The following is a 25,705-nucleotide window of genomic DNA, read 5'->3' on the forward strand; positions in this document are numbered from 1 at the left end:
CTAAGGCAGAATCAAAATGGTCAGGGGCACAGCCTAAATGTTTACACACTGAATTCAAGATCTTAGGCAAGTTTAACACATTCACATTTTCTTTATACTATATTTATAGCATCATTTCCTCAGCCTGTGTTATAAGTCACTGAGTAATTTTGACTTTTTGTTCAAATATCATAACAGTTGTTAATATAAGCATGACAGTTTTAGCTATCATTCTTATTTCCTTTTTTCTAGATTGTCTTTCAACTAGTTAATATAAACAATTTTCTCAAATAAAAATGAGCTTTCTTTTTCTGAAAGAGCTGTCTCTTTTCCCAGTTGAAAAAAAAATGCAAACTAAAGATGTTCAAAACATTGTCTTTGAGACTGACAAATGACCTGCCTGCTTTCACTGTTCTCATTCAAACTCAGCTGGAATTCTGATGACCAGACATCACAGAGCTTCATGGCAGGCCAGTGGCCCTGATGACGGCAAAGCACACCACAGGCAGTAAATTGACTCAGAAAAGCAAATGAGCAATTATTTCAATTACTGAAAAATAAATATCTTATATCCACTAGAAATTAAATCTTTTCTTTAAATAAAGCTGCTAAGCATTTCCCCAAAACTTTCATATGAGGAATCTGGGGAGCGTAAAATTAAATGATGATAATGATGATCTTAAAATACTTCCTGCTATGTTTAGTGCGTTTGAAAATTTAATTACTATGTACATATCTTATAAAACTACGGAAGTGCAAATTTAAAATTTCCAACCTTTTAAATTTCATAAACTGAGGTCACCTAGCTTTTACTTTTGATATTAAATTTTGGTATTTTGCTTTATTTTTCAATTTTTACTCTAGCATTTTATAAGATTGAGAGATGAAGCCAGCTGGACTTCCTGGGTCGAGTGGGGACTTGAAGAACTTTTCTGTCTAGCTAGAAGATTGTAAATGCACCAATCAGTGCTCTGTGTCTAGCTAAAGGATTGTAAATGCACCAATCAACACTCTGTAAAAATGCACCAATCAGCGCTCTGGGTCTCGCTAAAGGATTGTAAACGCACCAATCAGCACTCTGTAAAAACGCACCAAATCAGCACTCTGTGTCTAGCTAAAGGATTGTAAATACACCAATCAGCATTCTGCAAAATGGACCAAACAGCACTCTGTAAAATGGACCAATCAACGCTCTGTAAAATGGATCAATCAGCAGGACCTGGGCAGGGACAAATAAGGGAATAAAAGCTGGCCACCCCAGCCAGCAGCTGCAACACCAAAGCTGCCAGCCCCTTTCACATTGAGGAAGCTTTGTTCTTAAGCTCTTCACAATAAATCTTGCTGCTGCTCACTCTTTGGGTCCACACCACCTTTAAGAACTGTAACACTTGCCGTGAAGGTCTGCAGCTTCATTCTTGAAGTCAGCAAGACCATGAACCCAGCAGAAGGAAGAAACTCAGGACACATCTGAAGGAACAGACTCCAGACCCACCACCTTTAAGAGCTGTAACACTCACCACGAAGGTCCGCGGCTTCATTCTTGCAGTCAGCGAGACCAAGAACCCACTGGAAGGAACCAATTCCGGACACACTTTGGTGACCCAGATGGGGCAATCAGCTATCGCCAAGTGGGGAGTGCCATCAGATCCCTTTCACTTGCTATTCTGTCCTACTTTTCCTTAGAATTTGGGGGCTAAATACTGGGCACCTGTCGGCCAGTTGAAAGTGACTAGTGCAGCTGCCAGACTAAAGACATGAGTGTCAGGCTTTCTGGGAAAGGGCTCTCTAACAACCCCCAACTCTTTGGAGTTGGGAGCGTTGGTTTGCCTGGAACCAGGTTCCACTTCTCCTGTACTTCTGGGCTGAGCCGAGGGTCGCCAGAGAGGAAAGCCATTCAGCTTCGGGGTCCCGACAACAAATTGGTTGACCTTGTGGCCAAGAGTGGAACTCTCTTTTTTTTTTTTTTTTTTTTGAGATGGAGTCTCGCTCTGTCGCCCAGGCTGGAGTGCAGTGGTGCGATCTCGGCTCACTGCAAGCTCCGCCTCCTGGGTTCACGCCATTCTCCTGCCTCAGCCTCCCGAGTAGCTGGGACTACAGGCGCCCGCCACCACGCCCGGCTAATTTTTAGTATTTTTAGTAGAGACGGGGTTTCACCGTGTTAGCCAGGATGGTCTCGATCTCCTGACCTCGTGATCCACCCGCCTCAGCCTCCCAAAGTGCTGGGATTACAGGCGTGAGCCACCGCGCCCGGCCAAGAGTGGAACTCTCAAAGTCACATCGCCCAAGTGAGACTTGCCCTTCTATCCTATCTATCCTGACCCTTGCCTCGTGGGTCCTAACGCCTGTCAGACAAACTTCTTCTAGCCTCTCTTCTCCGAGGCTAGTCCCACTTCTAAAAGCCACTCCTGGCCGGGTGCGTTGGCTCATGCCTGTAATCCCAGTACTTTGGGAGGCCAGGTGGGTGGATCATGAGGTCAGGAGATCGAGACCATCCTGGCTAACACAGTGAAACCCTGTCTCTACTAAAAATACAAAAAATTAGCCGGGCGTCATGGTGGGCCCCTGTAGTGCCAGCTACTTGGGAGGCTGAGACAGGAGAATGGCATGAACCGGGAGGCGGAGCTTGCAGTGAGCCGAGATTGCGCCACTGCACTCTAGCCTGGGTGACACAGTGAGACTCCATCTCAAAAAAAAAAAAAAAAAAAAAAAAAAAGAATAAAAACCACTCCCTGTCTCTAGTGCTTTTCCAGTTTCTCCTATAAGAATAATTTCTAGTATAAACTCCAGGACTCTATTCTCTTCTTTAGGCACCCAGGCTCATCAATCAGAAAGACATATTTTTTGCCCAAAGCCCCGTCATGGTCGGGGAGAGGCAGACTATCTTCTCTGGAATGTTAGGATCCCTCCTCAGACTAGCAGGCCTAACAAAAGCTATTCCTGAAGCTAGGATATGGGGAGCTTCAGAAATGATATCCTTCCTATTCAGGTGAGGACAAAAGGCATCACTCCTCCAACCCTGGAGATCACTTCCCTCCCTTGGGGTATGGCCCTCCACTTCATTTTTGGGGTATAACATCTTTACAGGACAGGGGTAAAGTCCCAATACTAACAGGAGAATGCTTAGGACTCCAACAGATTTTCGAGAATGTGTCAGTAAGGGCCACTAAATCTGACCTTCCTCAGTCCTCTTTGTGGTCTAAGAGGACAGGCAAGGGTGCAGGTTTTTGAGAATGTGTTGGTAAGGGCCACTAAATCCAACCTTCCTCAGTCCTCCTTGTGGTCTAGGAGGAAAACTAGTGTTTCTGCTGCTGCATCGGTGAGTGCAACTATTCTGATCAGCAGGGTCTAGGGACTGTTGCGGGTTCTTGGGTGGGGAGGTGTGGGGAAACAAACAAACCAAAACTGCAGACGGTTTTGTCTTTCAGGTGGGAAACACTCAGGCATCAACTGGCTCACCCTTGAAATGCATCCTAAGCTATTGGGACCAATTTGACCCACAAACCCTGAAAAAGAGGCAACACATTTTTTTCTGCACTATGGCCTGGCCCCAGTATTCTCTCTCTGATGGGGAAAAATGGTCCCCTGAGGGAAGTATAAATTACAATACTATCCTGCAGCTTGATCTTTTCTGTAAGAGGGAAGGTAAACGGAGTGAAATACCTTATGTCCAAGCTTTCCTTTCATTGAAGGAGAATCCACAACTATGCAAAGCTTGCAATTTACATCCCAGAAGACGACCTCTCAGCTTATCCCCATATCCTAGCCTCCCTATTGCTCCCCTTCCTATTAATAATAAGCCTCCTCTAATCTCCCCTGGCCAGAAGGAAACAAGCAAGGAAATCTCCAAAGGACCACAAAAACCCCCGGGCTATCGGTTGTGTTCCCTTCAAGCTGTAGGGGAAGGGGAATTTGGCCCAACCCGGGTACACGTCCCCTTCTCCCTCTCTGATTTAAAGCAGATCAAAGCAGACCCATGGAAGTTTTCAGATGATCCTGATAGGTACACAGATATCCAACAGGGTCTAGGGCAAACCTTTGACCTCACTTGGAGAGAAGTCATGCTACTGTTAGATCAAAACCTGGCCTTTAGTTAAAAGAATGCAGCTTTAGCTGCAGCCTGAGAGTTTGGAGATACCTGGTATCTTAGTCAAGTAAATGATAGAATGACAGCCGAAGAAAGGGACAAATTCCCTACCAGTCAGCAAGCCATCCCCAGTATGGAGCCCCACTGGGACCTCAACTCAGATCATGGGGACTGGAGTCAAAAACATCTGTTGACCTGTGTTCTAGAAGGACTAAGAATTAGGAAAAAGTCCATGAATTATTAAATGATGTCCACTGTAACTCAGGGAAAGGAAGAAAATCCTTCTGCCTTCCTCAAGCGGCTACGGGAGGCCTTAAGAAAATATACTCCCCTGTCACCTGACTCACTCAAGGGTCAATTGGTCCTAAAAGATAAGTTTATTACCCAATCTGCTGCATATATCAGGAGAAAGCTCCAAAAGTGAGCCCTGGGTCCTGAACAAAATCTGGAGGCATTATTAAACCTGGCAACCTCGGCGTTCTATAATGGGACCAGGGGAACAGGCCGAAAAGGAAAAGCGAGATCAGAGAAAGGCTGCAGCCTTAGTCACGGCCCTCAGACAAACAAACCTCAGTGGTTCAGAGAGGACAGAAAATGGAGCAGGCCAATCACCTGGTAGGGCTTGTTATCAGTGTGGTTTGCAAGGACACTTAATTTTTTTTTTAACTTTTAATTAAAAAGTAAACTTTAATGTCGAAAATGCAAACTTGGGGAAGACAGAAAAGATCACGCACAAGGCTGTCACTTCACACTTGGAAGGTTGCACAGTGGCTGAGCAGAGGTGCTCCTCACTTCCCAGATGGGGCAGCAGCCGGGCAGAGGCGCTTCTCACTTCCCAGATGGGGCAGCGACCAGGCAGAGACACTTCTCACTTCCCAGATGGTGGGGCGGCCGGGCAGAGGCACTCCTCCCTTCTCAGATGGTTGGTGGCCAGGCAGAGGGCACTCCTCACATCCCAGATGGTTGGTGGCCAGGCAGAGGCGCTCCTCACTTCCCAGACAGTTGGTGGCTGGGCAGAGGTGCTCCTCACTTCCCAGATGAGGCAGCGGCCAGACAGAGGCGCTCCTCACTTCCCAGACTGGGTGGCAGCCAGGCAGAGGTGCTCCTTACTTCCCAGATGGTTGGCGGCTGGGCAGAGGCACTCCTCACTTCCCAGTCAGTTGGGCGGCAGGGCAGAGACGCTCCTCACTTCCCAGATGGGGTGGCGGTCAGGCAGAGACACTCTTCACTTACTAGACAGGGCAGCGGCCGGGCAGAGGTGCTCCTCAGTTCCCAGACAGTGGGCAGCTGGGCAGAGGCACTTCTCACTTCCTGGATGGTGGGCAGTCAGTCCGAGGTGCTCCTCACATCCCAGATGGGGCGGCAGATGGGCAGAGGCCCTCATCACTTCCCAGATTGTTGGCGGCCAGGCAGAGGTGCTCCTCACTTCACAGGCGGTTGGCGGGCTGGCAAAGGCACTCCTCACTTGCCAGATGGGGCGGCAGCTGGGCAGAGGCACTCCTCACATCCCAGACAGTGGGCAGCTGGGCAGAGGCGCTCCACACTTCCCAGATGGTTGGGCAGCCGGGCAGAGGCGCTCCTCACATCCCAGATGGGGTGGCAGCTGGGCAGAGGTGCTCCTCACTTCCCAGATGGGGCAGCAGCCGGGCAGAGGCACTCCTCATGCAAGGACACTTTAAAAAAGATTGTCCTATGAGAAACAAGCTGCCCCCTCGCCCATGTCCACTATGCCGAGGCAATCACTGGATGGCACACTGCCCCAGAGGACAAAGGTTCTCTGGGCCAGAGGCCCCCAACCAGATGATCCAACAACAGGACTGAGGGTGCCTGGGGCAAGCACCAGCTCATTGATGGCCAGGAAATTGACTTCCTCCTGGACACTGGCATGGCTTTCTCATTGTTAATCTCCTGTCCTGGATAGCTGTCCTCAAGGTCTGTTACCATCTGAGGAATCCTGGGACAGCCTGTAATCAGGTATTTCTTCCACCTCCTCAGTTGTCACTGGGAGACTTCGCTACAGATAGTAAGTATGCTTATCTAATCCCACATGCCCATACTGCAATATGGAAAGAAAGGGAGTTCCTAACCTCTGGGGGAACCCTCATTAAATACCACAAGGAAATCATGGAGTTGTTGCACGCAGTGCAAAAACCCAAGGAGGTGGCAGTCTTACACTGTCGAAGCCATCGAAAAGGGGAAGGTGAGGGGAGAACAGCAGCATAAGCAGCTAGCAGAGGCAGGGAAAGACCAGCAGAAAGGAAAGAGAGAAAGACAAAGTCAGAGAGAGAGAGAGAGAGAGGAAGAGACAGAGACAAAGAGGAGTCAGAGAGACAGAGAAAGAGACAGAAAGTCAAAGAGAGAGAGGAAGAGACAGAGAAAAAGAGGGAGTCAGAGAGAGAGAGAGAAAGAGAAAGTCAAAGAGAGAAAGGAAGAAACAGACAAAGAGGGAGTCAGAAAGAGAGAGACAAAGAAGAAAAAGAAAAAGAAAGAGAGATGAAAATACTAAAGAAAAAACAGTATATCCTATTCCTTTAAAAGCCAGGGTAAATTTAAAACCTATAATTGATAATTGAAGGTCTTCTCCGTGGTACTCCAGTACCACCTTGTTGTCAGTGTAAACAAGGGCATAGCCCAAAAGCACTGAGGCCACTGACAACCCATAGCCTTCCTAACAAAAATCCTTAACCCAGCAGGTTTCCTAACAGGGGATCTAAATCTTAATTACCATACAAAGGTCTGACCAGACCAAGGAGGAACTCCCTTCAGGACAGGAGATAGATGTTTCCTCCCAGGCGATTAAGGGAAAAAGACACAATGGGTGTTCAGTAAATGATAAGGAAACTCTTGCAGAAGCAGAGTTAGGAAAATTGCCTAATAACTGGTCTGCTCAAATGTGCCAGCTGTTTGCACTCAGCCAAACCTTAAAGTACTTACAGAATCAGGAAGGAGCCATCTATACCAATTCTAAGTTAATATGGGCTGAATGAGGTCTTATTAATAGCAAAGAATAATTGAAATCCCAAACTTACAAGGTTTTCAACAAAAGTAAAGTTTGCTAAAAAAGTTAACAGTGTAACTTGTATTATCCTAACTTCTAATCTTACGGAAATCATACCTTATCTGTGCCCCTCAAAGCTCAAGTCCGTCAGTGCAGGGCCATACAACTAATACCCCTACTTATGGCTGCTGCTACAGAAACTAGAATAGCAGGTATATCTACTACATTATCCTACTACTACAAACTCTCAAAGGATTTCTCAGACAGTTTGCAAGAAATAACAAAATCTATCCTTACTCTACAATCCCAAATAGACTCTTTGGCAGCAGTGACTCTCCAAAACCGCCAAGGCCTAGACCTCCTCAATGCTGAGAAAGGAGGACTCTGCACCTTCTTAGGGGAAGAGTGTTGTTTTTACACTAACCAGTCAGGGATAGTAGGAAACGCTGCCCGGCATTTACAGGAAAAGGCTTCTGAAATCAGACAATGCCTTTCAAATTCTTATACCAACCTCTGGAGTTGCACAACATGGCTTCTCCCCTTTCTAGGTCCCGTGACTGCCATCTTGCTATTACTCACCTTCAGGCCCTGTATTTTTAACCTCCTTGTCAAATCTGTTTCCTCTAGGATCGAGGCCATCGAGCTACAGGTGGTCTTACAAATGGAACCCCAAATGAGCTCAACTAACAACTTCTACCAAGGACCTCTGGACTGACCCACTGGCCCTTTCACTGGCCCAAAGAGTTCACCTCTGGAGGACACTACAACTGCAGGGCTGCTACTTTGCCCCTATCCAGCAGGAAGTAGCTACAGTGGTCATTGCCCAATTCCCAACAGCAATTGGGGTGTCCTGTTTAGAGGGGGGATTGAGAGGTGAAGCCAGCTGGACTTCCTGGGTCGAGTGGGGACTTGGAGAACTTTTCTGCCTAGCCAGAGGATTGGAAATGCACCAATCAGTGCTCTGTGTCTAGCTAAAGGATTGTAAATGCACCAATCAGCACTCTGTAAAAACGCACCAAATCAGTGCTCTGTGTCTAGCTAAAGGATTGTAAACACATCAATCAGCACTCTGTAAAATGGACCAATCAACGCTCTGTAAAATGGATCAATCAGCAGGACACGGGAAGGGACAAATAAGGGAATAAAAGCTTGCCACCCCAGCCAGCAGCAGCAACCCACTTGGGTCCCCTTCCATGCTGTGAAAGTTTTGTTCTTTTGCTCTTCACAGTAAATCTTGCTGTTGCTCACTCTTTGGGTCCACACCACCTTTAAGAGCTGTAACACTCATCACGAACGTCCACGGCTTCATTCTTGAAGTCAGCGAGACCACGAACCCACCAAAAGGAAGAAACTCTGGACATATCTGAAGGAACAAACTCCAGACACACCATCCTTAAGAGCTGTAACACTCACCGCGAAGGTCCGCGGCTTCATTCTTCAAGTCAGCAAAACCAAGAACCCACTGGAAGGAACCAATTCTGGACACAAGATGAATACTAAATTATGATTATTGGTAGTTTGAATTACTTTCTGTTAATTTCTTTCTGAGCCTGTTCTTTAGAAATGAGCTTTTGAAACATCTGAACATGCACCAAATGAGGATGCCTCACAGGGCCTAGTCTGTCAGTAAGCACACTGCTCTCCATCCCCAGAAATGAGCTGACCAGAAATATCATCAGGGTAATTTGACATTTGCTAAGAATATAAGGGTCCCACGTACCCTCACAGTATCATAAATCTCAGTAATTTCTGTCAGCAAAGGCAAGAGTTCATCTAATTGCAGGCTTCCCTTTTATGGAGCGAGAACCAAAGTTCAGCAACTCCCAGCTGGCCTCTGGTTTCAAGCGGGATAAACTAACTGTGCAGGAAAGACTTCCCTGGCATCTGTGTTTACTCTTGACTGACACATTATCAAGATCCCACCCTCTGCTACTTTCTGGAATCCTGCGTAAAAAAACTATTTGTATTTCATCTATGAGGGTATGCACATTTATTTTGATGACACTGTTTATTTGGGAAGCACCATCTCTCCAAGAATGTCACATTAGTAACTGGTAATGAGGAATTTTTTTCCCACAATTCCCATCACTATCCTTAAAGTTCTTGTTTCGTACATGAGGTGTAATAGTTAATGCTTTGATACTCTCTCTAGTCATTGGTCAAAGCTGCAATTTACCATCATATATTTATCTAAAGCAAACTTCCTTATTGAATAAGGCAAAATGTCAACATAGAAGTGACTAAATAAAGCACCAAATTGTCAGGATAATTCGTGAACTGTTGTTGGATTGTAGTATTTATATGACAACTCCGTGGAGGCATTACTTAATCAGAAGAGCTAATGTAAAGTACCTCTGGGTGACATTCAACCACAGGAGGAAAAGTGATACAGGATAATGACGTTACAATTGAAGAATAGAAGGATGTAAAAATAAGGGTGTTTGTGGAATGCTCATTTATTTGTTAGTGAAATGAAATGTTTGAGCATCTACATGCTCTGAGAGACAGAAAAGGAGAGACGAAAATAAGTGGAAGTAAGCCTCTGGAGAAGTTCAGAGGGAATAAAATTTGTAGAAAAAAGTAGGTCAGACTTGAACAGGGGAATGTCATGTCATCCTCTAAAAAGAAGGAAAAGAGGGAGGTTGGAGCAGAACCAGAGACAGATCTTTGGCTATTTTTCTTTTCTCTGTGGAGTGTGAGGCAAGATCATATAATATTAATTTAAAAGTTGCAAGTAAAGGAAAAAGCTCCTGGAAAGGGGTAAATATTTATAACAACTCCTTCAGATAGAATAGAAAACACACCAGAAACCAGCAAAGAAGCTGAAAGCAGCAGAGTATCCAATGGGGATAGCGATGGATTTGTACCATCTCCATTTCATACACATACTTACCTGGTTTTTCTCCAGCAACACCTGACTGCTGGTGGTTGGAGCAGGAAAAATCAATTATTGGCAAGATCCAAATTGGGAGTAACAAATAAAAAGGGTAGGAATAGAAGCAGTTGGCAAGGGTACTCTTAAAGTAATTGACCTAGGCTACACAGAGAAGGAAGTAAGATCCAGAGGAAGCTCATTGACTATGAGAAAGTGCTTATGTGTATCTGTATCAGGGGCAGGGATGGTGGGGAGTCTAAAGAATGAAAGTCTTGCTGAACTGGAACCATAGCTATAGGGGGAGAAAGAAACTAAGAGAGTGGAAGTAAAGAAGGTCACTGTCCAAGAGTGAACTGTCAGATTTAGAGATTTCAGATATAGCTGTCTGGAGCAATGTCAAAGCCCGAGGACTTGCCTTGGAAGTAGGTTTTTAAAAATTGGGTGCTTTAGTGCTTAAAATGAAAACTGATGAAAGTGTGAGGTCAAAGCATCAGAGTGCTGAATGTTCATCCACATGGACTTCGAAGTTAAGAATACTCTCAGAAGTAGGAAAGGAGAGGACATATGTGAGCCACATATTTGATAAATATCAGGGAATAATCTGGAGGTGACGGGCAACAGCAGCAAGGACTGACAGAAGCTATGGAAATTGCCAAAGAGGAGAGGCTTTCCTTTTGGTCAGAAAGCAGAGATCTGCATTATCAACATGGAAAGATAAGACAACACTTGGTCCACCTCACAAGGTTACTCAGGGACTCACATAAAATAATGGACATAATAAGTCTTCCAAGGAGTGTTAAATGAAATTTAAATGAAAATTACTATTATCATGTATAAAATTATGTATAGATATAGATATTAAAGTTTGTACACACACACACAAAAGACCTTATCAGTCTTAGATACTGTCAATACCATTTACTATTAATATATCAGCAACTCTTATAATTTACATCTTAGACTTTATATTAACAATTCTCAAAGCATTTCATACACACATTTCAGTATCTTCTCACAAAAACCTTGGGAGATAAATAGTATAGATGTTGTTATTCACAGATGAGGAAACTGAGGATCAGAGACAAGTAGTGATTTGGCTAAGGCCATTGTTAGTGACAGAGCCAAGACTGAAATTTTGATGAAAGAAATTTACATCTTCTAACTGCTATAGGACAGGAGAAAGCTTTTTACCAGGTGTTTATTTGCTTCCTGTTTTTCCTATACAACAACATCTAGGACATTTGGACACCTGATAACTCTGTTCTATATTTTTTTTCTTAATTACCATGTATTAGAATATTAGAACTCTGTGAACTTAAATGTATTGAATTTGCAAGGAAACTCTAACCTCAACAGCTAATTTCCTCTTCAAGGCTCCAAATGTTTACCTATTTGGTACAACTGCTTTCCAAACTGTCCTTGATAACAAAGACACTCTGTTCTTGAAAAATTTGATCATCGAAAAAGAAGAAAATCATTTTTCATTGATTTTCAGGCAAATATGATGCTACTTTTAATAGAAATGTGTCTACTACATTCAAACAAAATGGGAATATTTCAACACCCAAAGCATTCTTTAGGTTAGTTCTCAAAGGAGATTTTTGAGTTGGAACTCTCTCCTAACCAAAATTATGCTTTCAATAATAACTATATTTTTATGTTAATTGCTTACTTAATGATTACATTTTAAACTTTGTGGGCCTAATTTTCCTCGTCTGTGATCCCTGGGATTGATGCGACAAAGTTTTTGTAAAGTGTCTTGCACTTGTGAAACATTCAATAATTAGTAAGGGTGATTTTAATCAGCCATAATTTGTAATTCTGAATTTCATCCTTAGAGCATTTCCTTCTTTTGTGTAAAATGTATCACTAGGGTGACACCAACAAGAGAAAATAAACTATTGCAAACTTGAATGGTTGCAAACTTGAAACCACAGCCTAACGTAGGAGAGGTTTACATACTAATTACTTAAAATGTGAAGCAGATAGGGAATCATCTCCTTAAGCAAGATACAAATACCTGAAAACAAAGAGAAAATATTCAGTAACTTCACCTACATTAATAGTAAGAACTTCTGTGCTTCAAAAAAAACACAAAAAAGGAAGTGAAAAGACAATTCACAAACTGGAACATATATTATAAACCAACAGTATGAGTCATCGTTAATCTGTTTATGACACCAGGCAACAGCAAGTAAATAGTTCTGTAAGGAACTCCACTCATACTGCTTTTACTGCTAGGGTGTCCAGATTGCTACTGTGTCCCTGTGATTTAAAAGACACAAGAAAGATACATCTTTAGTTTAGTTTTGTTTTTCCTGCTTCTTTAACATCTCTCTGCATCTTGGTTCATGCACAATTGGAGACTCATCACACAAACAGTCTAAGACTTGTCAAAGTCATGCAACTAGAACAGGGTTCTTCAGTAGCCTCTGTGTCTGTCCTACTCCTCAGTTCATGGCTCAGAGCTGGAGCTCCCTTCACTCTCCCCTCCGTTCTTCCCTCTTCTTAGCCTTAGATATGCCTTTCTCCTTTTCCCCTCTCTGCAGGGCCAGCCGGGGTGTCCAGAATACCAAGGGTCTTCAGATGTTGGATGACCAGTATGTCACCAATATCACACACTGTGAGGGAGATGGAAACTAGGCCTGCTGGTACCAAGAGTTGGGCTAGGGAGGGAGTGAGGGTAGAGAACAAAAGAACAGGGAGAGGAAGCTAGCTCATCCGAGAACTTTGATGCTAAATTTCCTTTTGGAGCAGAAGCCAATTCCTGTCTAGATGCAGGCATGAGAAACAAGCAAAATGGCAGCAGCCGTGTCGGCAAAAGTAAACCCAGCTGTATTCCTAGGGACTAACTGCCTCATCAAGGCCTCGTGCCTGCGTAAGTGAAGAATGGGAAAGAGACCTAAATAGGTGTACTATGCAATTCCTGATTGTTCTTCCTAAATGAAGCTTGGTGCAATCGATTTTGAAAAAGCTAAATGGCCTTAATAATAAGGGAAACACTTCCATACTACTGTATTACGTGTTGAGCTCTGTCCTAAGCAGGTAACACACACGAACTCATTTACTTCTCAGTACAGCCCCTTAGAGGGTATCTATTATTAGGTCAAACCATATGAAATTGCCAACACTCAACCATTTTGACCTACAAAGGGCAATTGTGCATGGTTCAATCTGCATTGCACCTGCATTTTACAGATGAAGAAAGCCAGATGCAGACCATTTAAGTAACTTGCTAGTAAGTGACAAACCCTGATCTAGGCAATAGGGCTCCTGTTTCTGTGGTCGTGATTAACTGTGGAAATATCTGCCTCTCTACCACACTGAAATAAAATGATGGAAATGGTTTCTTCCAACCTAAAAATTCTATCCATGAATCTGTCTCCCAGTCTCCACATACCTATCTCTTCTTGACTTGCCTGTTTCTTTTGAAATGATATCACTGCTCACTCAGTCACTCAGCTGGAAATCTAAGAATGGATTTTGATTTCTTTATTTCTCTACCACCAGAATTCAAATCATATTTATTAAGTCTATCTCAGCAGAAGCTGCAGAATCGTAGGACATGAGAGTGGAAAGGAACTTTAGAGATAATCTAGTCGTTTATCTGATGTAGACATAGAGCACAATCAGGACAATAGTCTGAACTCCTGGGTTCTGGTCACTGCTCTTCTCTGTCTACTACAGTTGTCACAATGGACAAATGCTGTGGATAATACCTCTTTGCTTCTCCAGAACTTTGGGACCAACTGTAATGCTGTAACTCTCACATATGACAATAGCTTGACTCACTAAACACATACTCAGTGTCAATCACTCTTCTAACGGAAGAATGAATTAGCAGATCAACTCTATGGTGGTTACTATTATAAACCCCATTTAACAAATAGAAAACTAAGGCACAGAGAAATAAAGTGATTTGTCCACGGTCACACATCTTGTAGACTAGCTCTAGAGGCTATGTCCTCCATTCATCCTTCATCCTGTCCTATCCTTCAGTGGGCAAACCTCAGACTTTGAGAAGGGGTTCCCAGGTCTCCCCTCACTCTGGGCTGAGTTGAATGTCCTATCTGCCAAACTCTCACAGCCCATTCATTATCACATTTATGTAAGTGACTACTTAGTTGTCTATTTTCTCCACTGGATTGCAAATGCCTTCAGGGCAATGACTGTGTTTTACTCTTCTTAATATTCACAGAACTTAATACAATACTTGGTACAATAATCATTGAATAAATACTCGTTGAATGAATGCATGAAAGAATGAATGGCCACCTAGCTAATCTTTCTGCCTTCAATCTCTCCTTATTCCATGTCTTCCATCTTGATGAGAGTTGGGGGAACTAGTGAGACATTAAATGTGTGAGTATAATGAAGACAAGTGGGCCCTTCATTTGCCTTCCTTAATAATAAAAGATAAGCCTTTTGGTTATTTCTCCCCAAATGTTTGGTCAAGACCTTTTCACACTATTAAATTTTTTCACCAATAACCCTTATGTCTAGGATCCAAATTAATTTTAAATTGTATACTTTGATTTTTTAGAGTGATCTATTTCCAAGGGGATGCATTTATTTGTTTTATTTTACTTAATCTATTAGACCAGAAATTAGGTTCCTGCAAGCAGATTAAATGAGCATTTGACCTTAACACTGAACAGCCTAGGCTATTCACAGTCAAAATGGGCTGCAGAAGTCATTATAGTGAGATATGTTTTAAATGACTTGATCCTTAAATGTGTTTGTTCTGAGGTATCCAGACTGCTACTGTGTGCCCGTGATTTAAAATGAAATGCAGAATTCTAATGATTAATGTTGAGTCAGTTGAATATCCACATGGAAAAATATGTATTTTATTTCTCATATCACACAAAAAATTAATTTCAGATGGATAGTATAACTTTTAGTGTAAAAGGCAAAACAACACAATTTTTAGAAAAGAACATCTTGCTTCATGAGTAGGCAAAAAATACTATGAAGAACAACACTAATAAATTGAACTGTGTTAAGATTAAGAATTTGTGTTCATTAAAAGATAAAAAAGAGTAAAAAGGCCAGGCATAGATTGGAAGAAGACATTGACAAAGCACATATCTAACAAAGGAATTGTATCCAGAATATATAACGTATACCCACAAATAACTATGAAAAAGATAGATAACCCAAGAGACAAATGAGCAAAGACTTGGGGACATCACAAGAGAAGATATCCAAGTGGCCAATAAATATATAGAAAGGTGCTCAATCTTTTCACTCACCAGAGAAATACAAATAAAACTACCATGCCTCACAACTACTCTCTCACCCAAATGGTTAAAATGAAAATGACAGAAAATAAGAAGTGTTGACAAGAATGTGGAACAAGGGAAATTCTTGACTACCACTGCTGGGAGTATTACTTGAACAATCACTTTGGAAAACGCTTTGGCAGATTTATTAAAGCTCTTTGCATAAAGCAATTTCACACCTAAGTATACCCCAAAGAAATGTGTATGTATGTTTAACAAAAGACATTCTCAAGAATGCTCATAGCAGCTCTAGTCCTAAGAAACTCACAATGGAAACTACTAAAGTCTTCATCAACAGAATGCATAAAGTATGGCATATTCACAGTATGGAGTACTACACAGCAGTGTGAATGAATAATCTACAAATACACACAATAATTTGAAAGATCTCACAAACATAATATTGAGTAAATAAGCCAGATGTAAAAAAAGTATTACTATATAATTTCATTTATACAAACTCCAAAAACTGGTAAAGCTAATCTATGTTTGAACTTAGCTAATCTGTGACTTAGAAGTCAAGACAGTGGATAATCTGGGAGGCACTAGGTACTGACTGCCCAGGAGTGTGAGGGGAGCTTATAGGATGCTGATAAATGTTTTTCTGCTTTTCTTTTTTAACTTGGAAGATAGAATCTGGGAGGTGTCTGTGTGTGTTAAATGCATTTGTGATACATTCACTTTTCCACACGGATGTTATACCTAAAAAATAATAAAGATCATGTGGAGAAGAAACTCTTGGTGAAGTCAGTAGTCATTACTTATGTTCACTATTAATCCATACCAAAAATATATGTACTTTTTTTTAGTACACAGAAAGTGGTTTGCAGATAGTTTCATCTCATTTTCCATTGTGATAATAAGGAGTCAAGTAATAATTTCCTGGGTGTTATGGGTTGAATTGTTTTATATGTTGAGGTCCTAAACCTCAGTACCTTAGAATGTGACCTTAGTTGGAAATATGATCACTGCAAATACAATTAATTAAGATGAGGTCATATTGGAGTGGGGGGGGAGTCCCTAATCCAATATGATGGATGTCTTTACAAAAAGACAGATATATGCATAGAAAGAAGAGGATGTGAGACACAAGGAGAAGACAGCCATCTATTAGCAAAGAGAGGTCTGGAACAGATCCTTCCCTCACAGCTCTCAGAAGCCAACCCCGCTGACACCTTGATCTCAGACATCTAGCCTCCAAAACTGTGAGACAATACACTTCTTTTGGTTAAGCCGCCCAGTTTGTGGTACTTTGTTACAGCAGCCCTAGCAAATGAATACATTGGGAAGACTGAAAGGTTAAGTAACTTGCCTTTGAATACAGCCATATAGCAGGAAGTTAAGTAACTTGCCTTTCGATACGCAGCCATATAGCAGGAAGTGAAGGTGATATCAAGGGTTCTTCTGCACCGGAAACACCCACCTCCCACAGTCTACCTCAATTAGCATCTCATACACTTGGCAAGGCTACTGTAGGGAATGGGGAGCCATGGAAGGTGTTATGCAGGGGAATGACATAATCCTTTCTCTGTTTTGGAACAATGTAATGCTCATGAATCACTGAAGATGAAATATAAAATCCTATGTATCCCAAACAGCTGTACAGTCTCTGTGAGGAATCTTCAGAAGGCATCTTTCCTGACCTGACAGTGGCCAGAGTCTAGAGAACTTCAAGGAACTAAAATGGCCCACTTAATGGCTCCTAAAGCAGTCATTATCCCATGTTGTTCTGTTCATGAATTCTGTGAGAATCTGTTGAAAGCTAGAAATCCTCTCATCAGACAATGCCTGTACTCATCTAGTTCAGGAGAATAAGTAAGGACTTATAGGGCAGATGGTTGGTTTTTGATCTTGCCTGCAGAAATAAAGACAGATAGCTGAAGATAATGGGGTTTTTCCACTTATCTTAGAGGAAGTAAGCAACTAACTACTGATCCTATGCCAAGATTCAACGGTATCATTCTGGAAACTTCATAACTTCTTCACATTGGTTATTTTTGCTCTTCCCCTCTCACTTTCCCCACAAGGATTAGCACTTAAGTACTTAAAACACCAAGAGTTTGTGTCTATCTTTAGATACAGAAGGAAAGGAAAGCTAGAGGATGCAAGCTAGGTCTCAGTCAGTTTGAGGAAAGAGAGGACCTGGTGACACAGTGAGTAAATGAGAGGAGAGACACACAAGCTAATAACCCCCAAGCCTTGCGGTGGTGAATCAAGAACATTGTTTTCTTGGGAAGAATTTTCATGATCTTCCCTATGGAATTTTTCATAATTCATTTCAACTCTATTTCCCATCATACTCTCTTTTTTTTTTTTTTTTTTTCGAGACAGAGTCTCACACTGTCGCCCAGGCTGGAGTGCAGTGGCACAATCTTGGCTCACTGCAAGCTCTGCCTCCTGGATTCACACCATTCTCCTGCCTCAGCCTCCTGAGTAGCTGGGACTACAGGCACCTGCCAACACGCCCAGCTAATTTTTTGTATTTTTCGTAGAGGTGGGGTTTCACCATGTTAGCCTGGATGGTCTCGATCTCCTGACCTCATGATCTGCCTGCCTTGGCCTCCCAAAGTGCTAGGATTACGGGCGTGAGCCACCGTGCCCGGCCTCCCATCTTACTCTTATTGGTGTTAAGTGCTTGGTGCTATGGGAAGTCAAGTCACTGACTGGGGCTAGTTAGAAGAGGAAAGAAGGGAAAATAAAGATATATGAGCATTGTACATTTACACATTGGGTATCATTACTGAAAAATTGCACAAACTCCAAGTTACAACCGGCCAAATATTGCTCAAAGAGTAGGGGGTACTAAAATTTGAGGGCTGGTACTATAACTTGTTTTGCATTCTATTTGCAAAGCTAAACACCCTGCCTGGCACATAGTAGGTACTCAGTAAATAGTATGAATGAATAAATGAATGAATGGAATGGAATGGTCATGGGATTTGCAGTCATAAGATGTGGATACTAGCCTTGATGCACCCACTAACTAGATGTGTGACAAGCCACTTTACGTCTTCAGGACTGCCTTTTATTTTCTTTAAGAGAATTGAACCAAATATAGATATGGTACTTGAACATTCTACAATTTCCAGTGTGAATATACTTAGTTAAGACAAAGCTATTTGCACTCACTACTATGTACTGTAGACAAGATGGCGTGATATGTGCCAACATATAGTATGTCTAGGAGTTCAAGGAAGTCTAATTTGGGAAAAGTTTGTTCTGTCCTAAAAGAAACTGAGACCTAAATTTACCTAAGTGTCATCCTGTGATCAGCAATGCACTCAGCGGCACTTGCATAACCATTGCCTCCGGCAGGACTGCACCAAAATAGCAGAAGGAAAAGAAGGAAGAGGCAATGTCACACTTCTGCTAAGAAGAGAGTTATGGCAAGTACAAGTTGCTGAGAAAGAAGCAAACTGCTCATTTGGATGAGGGAAATTAATTCTTTCAAGCCATCAAAGATTCCTGCAGCTTTGAGAATAGTTTGGTAAGTGGATCTCAATCCCCAGAAAACTCTTTGGTAAAAGAACAAGTGCCCATCTTTTAGATCATGTGCTTAGCTTCAGGGCAGATATGTCCTGAAGGTCTTGTGTAAACAAAACACAAGTGAAATAATATTCAATTCAAAATGAGACAATAGTTACAGTGAAATAGAGAAATACAAAGTTGGTTTTTATTAATACTTTTACTTATTATTATTTACTGACATCAAGTTGGTTTCATTAATATTTACTTAATTAATATCTATCAGGAACAAATATTATTTTAAGTAAACAGTTTCTCTTAAGTTTTAGGCAAACTGCTCTATGATTTCATTAACTGAATACCATCCATCTTTAAGATGCTAAAACTATGTTACTTCTATCCATACAACTTTCAGTATTAAATATCCTTTATTGAAAATAATAAGCAAAAATCTTTAATACATGCACAAACACTGACTTGTTACAGTTTCTTTTACTCAGTTTATCCATTTCTTCTGGGCAGATTCTTTTGGTTTCTTGACAATACTGTGCACTGGTGAATCTAACTCTGCTGGAAGTGCTTAAGTGGTTTCAAATATGTTGGGACCACACACATAACTTAATTGCCATCCTAATTTCCAAGGATCTTGCTTTCAAGGATACCTGGGATTTTTGCTCACTTCTGTGGAATGTGCCCTCTCAATGACCTGTGATAAATAGTGCACGATTTTTAAAAAATGATCTAAAATGTGGGGTGTTTTATAACTATTTCTCATTTCTTTGCTCAGGAAATATTATTCTTGCCTCCTGTGGTCATCCTGTTATTCATCAGCAGATGCTACTGATCCAACAGCTTCCCAGCTAAGGTGGAAGGATGAGTAAGTGGTTGGAGAAGCCATATTTTCATCTTTTCTACACAAATTCACAGGGAGGAGTGTTTGCTTTCTCTTCCTCCCTTCAGGTGTGGGCTTCAATGTTTTGGGGCTGTCTCTTGGAGAAGCCTGGGAAGTTAAAATGCCTTAAAAGCAAGCTGTCCAAAAGCCATAGGGGATACATATTATCAACTGCAGGTTGAAAAATGCTTTTGCAAACCTGCAGCGGTTAAGGATACAAAATGATCTAGGACTTCGAAATAATACAGCTAAATCAACAAGCAAATGTTATTCTTAGTGTCTGGCAATTATAGTAAGGCTTTTTTTTCATTGTTTAACCACATTGTTTAATCAATTTTCATTGCTTAATTGCATTGTTTAATCACATTGATATATATATATATATATATATATATATATATATAAAATGCTCTTTGCTTTAATACTGGTGTTGATTAAAGTGGGAAGATGTCTATTGAATGAAGATGTCACCTGAAACCAGTCCTCTTTATAAAGTTAGATATCTCACAGAAATCTTCCAATCAATATGGCTGGCAATAAGACCCATAATCCAAACTCTGTGATCACACAGCACATCCTCATCTAAAAATATTTCATGACAGCAGTAACAGAGCCAAGCACCAGGTCTCGAAGGTCTTATTTTCTGACTCTACGTTCCATGGAAATACCTGGACTAGCTATTCCAAAATCTCCCCCTATGCTGTGGCAGCTACTTATGAAACCCCTGGGGATCCTCACGCCAAAGATTCTGATTTAGTAGGTTTAAGGTGGCGACAGAGAAATTTGTATTTCTGTCACCCAAAATTGAGGCTGTCACCCCTAAACTACCACTCTTCATATAAAAGTGTGCATTAATAATAAAAAAAGATTGGCTTCATTATTGAAATAAAAATCAGAGGTGACTACTCATAGGAAATCCAATCTGCTCAGAGGTAGTAAAATAAAACAGTTAAGTTATATTAGATTTAATTTCCCCCTTACCTCTGGACGCCGTAGTTTTATTTATCTGAGTGCCTATCCTGTATATATGAGTTCAAATGTTTGAATAAAATTTAAAAGTGGTCACCTTTGCGACTGTCTTCTGCTCTTTACATGGGCATGTAGCGTTAGCAACACTAGCCATCAACAAAAACTGGCATTGTCACGACTCCAATGCCAAAAATAGTTTGTTTCATTTTTTAAATTAATATTATTTTAAATTTACAAGTTATAATTTCATACGTTCAGAGGATACAATAGCCATCACTTATCTTTTTTTTGGTGAGACATTGGAAATTTACTTAGTTATTTTTAAATGTACATTATCATTGACTATAGTCATTCTGCTGTGCAGTAGATCTCAAAACGTATGCCTCCTTCCTAACTGAAAATTTGAACCCTTTGACCAGTAACTTCCCTCCACCTCCCCACACCCTGCACCCCTACCACTTTTTGCCTTCAACCTCTAGTAACCACCATTCTTCTCTCTACTTTTATTTATGAGTTCAACATTTTTAGATTCCACCTAAAAATGAGATGATGCAGTATTTCTCTCTCTGTGCCTGAATGCCAATAATGTTTGAGGACCTACTAGGAAGTCAATTTAACTATTTTATTTCTACCCCCTCATAAGTTAAACAAATGAAAAACAAAACAATTAAGATTACCTATGGCAGGTGAGTTTCATAGCCTTAGAGCAGGGGTCAACAAACATTTTCTGTAAAGGACCACAAGGTAAATATATTAGGATTTAAAGGTCATAATAATTGATTGGTTAGGGCACTAAAGCAGTCATAGCCAATAGGGATGACTAGATGAATGATACAAGCTGTTTTCTGATAAAACTTTATTTATAGACACTGAAGGTTAAATTTCATATAGGTTAAATTTCCTATAATTTTTCCCATGTCACAGAATATTATTCTTTTGATTTTTTCAAAGTTTTAAAAATGTAAGAACCATTCTTAGTTCAAAGAATAAACAAAAAGGCAGGGGCCAGATTTCAGCCTTGGGCCAAAGCTGCTGACCCCTGGGCTGGAACACAGAGCTGATGAAGCCATGGAAGAATTCTACAGCTGTGTGAACCTGTTTCTTCCATTATGCTCTGCTGCACTGTTCTTTGGCCATAAGTTGCATTTCTGCTTCCAGCCTACCACCATGCAAATGCATGGGGATCCAGGAAGTGGATATATGAGACTCAAAAACCAATGTTCCTACAGATGCCCTATGTAGTCACACTGTATTGCCCTGCAGGGGATGGCTTACAAAGATCAGATAAGGCCCAGGCCTACCACGGGACCTAAGAGGCCCTGGGGAGTCTTCCCCATTGTTTATGCCTCAGGTCACATGTATTAAATATAGACTTGACAAAATGTATCTTGATGAGGTCCTGCAGAACCTTGCCAAAGAAGTAGAAATGAAAAACAAACAACAATTTTGCTCTTAATCAGACTGCAGATCCTGTTTCTGAATATCATCCACAGAGCACGGTTGTTTTCATCATCAACTTAATGCCTATTAACAGAGTCAATTCCAGTCTCCTGCTTTCCACCAACTAAGTAGGATTAAAGAGATGAGAGAAGCTTATGGTTAATAGAGAACTGTAGATGTTAGAAGGTTTAATCTATTAATATAGGACAGCATTTCCCAAAGCGTGTTATGCTGAATGCTGGCTCTCTTAGATGTTCTGCTGGAAAAGCATTTCAACGTCAAGTTTAGGAAATGTAGCATAAAAGATCTCTCCTTTCTTGATGATTATTAACATGCATTAGGACATTAAAGGCTCTGAGGATTCCTGCAATAAAACTGGTTAAGTAGGGGCCCGGCGCGGTGGCTCACGTCTGTAATCCCAGCACTTTGAGGCAGGCGGATCACAAGGTCAGGAGATCGAGACCATCCTGGCTAACACAGTGAAACCCCGTCTCTACTAAAAATACAAAAATTAGCCAGGCGTGGTGGTGGGTGCCTGTAGTCCCAGCTACTCAGGAGGCTGAGGCAGGAGGATGGCATGAACCTGGGAGGCGGAGCTTGCAGTGAGCTGAGATCACGCCACTGCACTCCAGCCTGGGCAACAGAGAGAGACTCTGTCTCAAAAAAACAAACAAACAAACAAAAAAACCACAACTGGTTAAGTAGGTTAAATCAAGTGTTTCTCAAAGTCATATCATCAGGGAAGCTTTTCTTCCTTAACTGTTAATATCCCAAGAAAATAATAATTCATAGACTGCAGTTTAGGAAAAACTGCTATAGACAAGGCAGAGGAATGACAGGGTTTTAAGCAGGGGAGTAAATTATCTTTTGGAATAACTATTTTGGAGAGGATCAGATCTTTCTTCCCTAATTTTTCTCATTTTAGGAAATTACACCATATTCCATCTATGTGCTCAAGTCAGAAAGACAGGAGCTATATCTGTCATGCTGATAACTTTTTAAAAAATTATAAAATGCAAGCATGATTTTAAAAATCATTCAAACAGTAGAGAGGATAGTAGGAAAAGCAAACATCTCCTCCCTCCTTTCTCTCACCCCTATCCCAGCAGCCAGTATACTTTTCCAGAGGTAATAACCAGGGCGATCAGTTTTTATTTTATTTTTCAGTTCTTTTTATGGCATCTCTAAATCATATGCATCTGAGCCTACTGTTTTGGATTATAAGCATTTAGCAGTATCTATTAAATGAATTCATTCCCACTCTTCTTTCTGCCTCTCCCACCTCCCATATCCAATCTATCACCAAGACATGTCAATCCAACTCTCAAAACACACCTCAAGTCTGTGCACTTCTCTCCCTCCTCCCTGACAGTACTCTCACCTGCGCTCTGTCCTCCTGGTCTTCCTACCTCCAATCCTTTATCCCTCCAGTTCACTCTCCTTATTGTCTACATAAAGAGTTCCTCAAAATAGAAATTAGAACAGTCTCTGGCTTAAAATGGCAACCCACTCAAATTAAATTCAAGATCTTTATCAACACCTGTGAATTTGGGCATGACCAGCCACCTGCTCCCCTCTCCAACTGGTGTCCTGTCTCTCAGCAGCACCCTCACCTAAGTGCAGTCACAAGGCCTGCCTTCTCTCTGTCCCTTGAATGCTGCAAGCGTTTTCTCTTAAGACCTTCCCATTTGCAATTTCCTGTGCCCAGATTGCTTTTTCTCTTTGTTGATTTTTTTTTTTAGTCAAGTTAACCCCTATGCTTCTTTCCAATAGCAATTGAAATCTTTCTTTGTCAAAGAGCAAGCCTTCTCAGAACACCAAAACGGAGTCAGCGCCCCTGATTTTTTTCTTACAGCATTCTGTTCTTCTCCACGCTACTTCCCACAATGTATTCCTACATGTTTATTTTGTAAATGTCTATAGGTTCCAAAAAAATAGGGAACATGTCTGCTTTGTTCAACACCAAATGTGGAAAAGCTGGAACAGTGTCTGGTCACAGAATGGGCTTAATTATTTATTACATGAATGAAGCTAGCTAGAGGGAATTTCTGTTACAGACTTATCTCCAGCCTTTTCCTTACATAAAACTTCAGCTGCATCCAGATATTCCTTTTCCGCACACTTCCCACCCCAAAGTGCCACTGTGGTCCCTGGGCACCCAAAAGTCTTGTTTGTTCATCTCTATTGCAGAACTTTAAGGGCTATCTCTAAGGGCCTTTCCTCTTACGCTTCCCTCAGCATTTCAGCTTATTTTATTCTCTTCTTGGGAATTCATTGCACTTATTTTCTGCACCACTCATTTGGTGCCAAATCTTCTATTGCCTTGTAACTACTTATTTGCTATTTTAAATTAATACCTTATATTGACATATTTGTCTTGCTAATGATGTCATAAGTTTACTGAATACAGGAACTGTTACTTTGTATCCTAAAGTACACTGCATGCCCCTGCACAGAGTAACTGCATGAAGAACGAATCTCCATTCATTCCTTCTAGTGCCATTAGAAGACCTTAATAAAGGAGTTTGATCAATTCCCTTTCACACTATTTTATTCCTCGGTGGTTCTGAGTGTATTGCCATCATGCTAACAAGGACAGCTGGAATAAAGATAAGTTTTGAGGTCAGAGAGTAGTTAAGGGAGGAGTCTGGGGACAGAGGACTTGCCTGTTTTCTCAGTTCCTCTTTAAGAGGCACCAGAGTTACAAAAGGTCACTAGGTGTATTTGGCAAGAGACTAGGTGTACTTTAAATTGATTTGGCATTTCCTAGGATATTTTATTAAAGGATGACTTGATCAAACTTTTGAACTTACAGATTTTTTAAATTAAATGAAACAAAAAGGATTACCCCCTCAAAAAATTTCTGTCATTGGCTCATTTTCTCACGGTTCGATGTTTGGATGAATTAGACCCAAACATTAATTTAATTCAATAACTACCTTTGGGATCCAAGAAGTTATTCTGCACCTTTAGTTGAAAATTCCAATTTTGTCCAAATAATGATATTTCAGGAGTATTTAACACACTGAATACTTGCCTACTTTTTGTTTTATTTTCCACCAAACTATAAGGGTCAGAAAGGTTCTACAATCTTTTTAGTGTGCTCAATCAACCTTAAGCTACTTCTGAAAAATGGAGGGCAAAGTTTAACCCTTCAACAACAGCATATTTTTTAGAAAAGAACTATTCAAAGCAAGTAGACATTTTTTACAATTATTACCTCTTTTTACTTAGAGATAATACAACCTTGAAAATAAAGAAAGTAGAAGGTGTCATCTGTTGTCTTTATTTTGTCAATGAGGAAACTGAAATGTAGGAAGGCTGAATGACATGTCCAAGAGCACCTAAGTGAGCAGCAGATAAATTTCAGGTTTGTACTGGAGAACTCACTGTAAATGTGGGATTGCTGTTAAGACAACACTGTTATTTGGTTAGTTTTAGACCAAGTTTGTCAGCCTGGGGTCAGGATATAATTTGTAGGACCCAGTTCAAAATGAAGATCCAGAGCCCCTTTGAAAATTATTAAACCAGCAGACGGTGATAGCAGAACATTACCAAATGCAGGGCCCTTCCAAGTGCAAGGCCCAGTGCGGTTGCAGTTTTGCATTTCCATGAAGCTGGCCCTGCCTGGAGCCTCTAGACATCTAGAATGTAGGAGGCTGGGCATCAAGGAGGCCATGAACTCCTGAAATTGTAGGTGGAATTTTGTGTTAATATG

At 41.2% G+C, this 25,705-nt stretch overlaps 1 protein-coding gene across 4 annotated transcripts in view; it reads right to left on the reverse strand.

The window, feature by feature from the left end:
• Positions 1-25,705, reverse strand: part of FAR2 (fatty acyl-CoA reductase 2) — a 185,397-nt gene that overhangs the window by 157,326 nt on the left and 2,366 nt on the right. For 2 of the 4 annotated variants that reach the window (XM_063694093.1, XM_063694094.1), the window contains exon 2: positions 21,225-21,274. The exons of the other annotated variants lie outside the window; for them this stretch is intronic. The gene's annotated coding sequence lies outside the window, so the exon portion shown is untranslated. The remainder of the gene's footprint in view (positions 1-21,224; positions 21,275-25,705) is intronic. 4 annotated transcript variants of the gene reach the window in all.

This window comes from Gorilla gorilla, chromosome 10 (assembly GCF_029281585.2).
Source record: "Gorilla gorilla gorilla isolate KB3781 chromosome 10, NHGRI_mGorGor1-v2.1_pri, whole genome shotgun sequence".
NCBI lineage: Eukaryota > Metazoa > Chordata > Mammalia > Primates > Hominidae > Gorilla > Gorilla gorilla.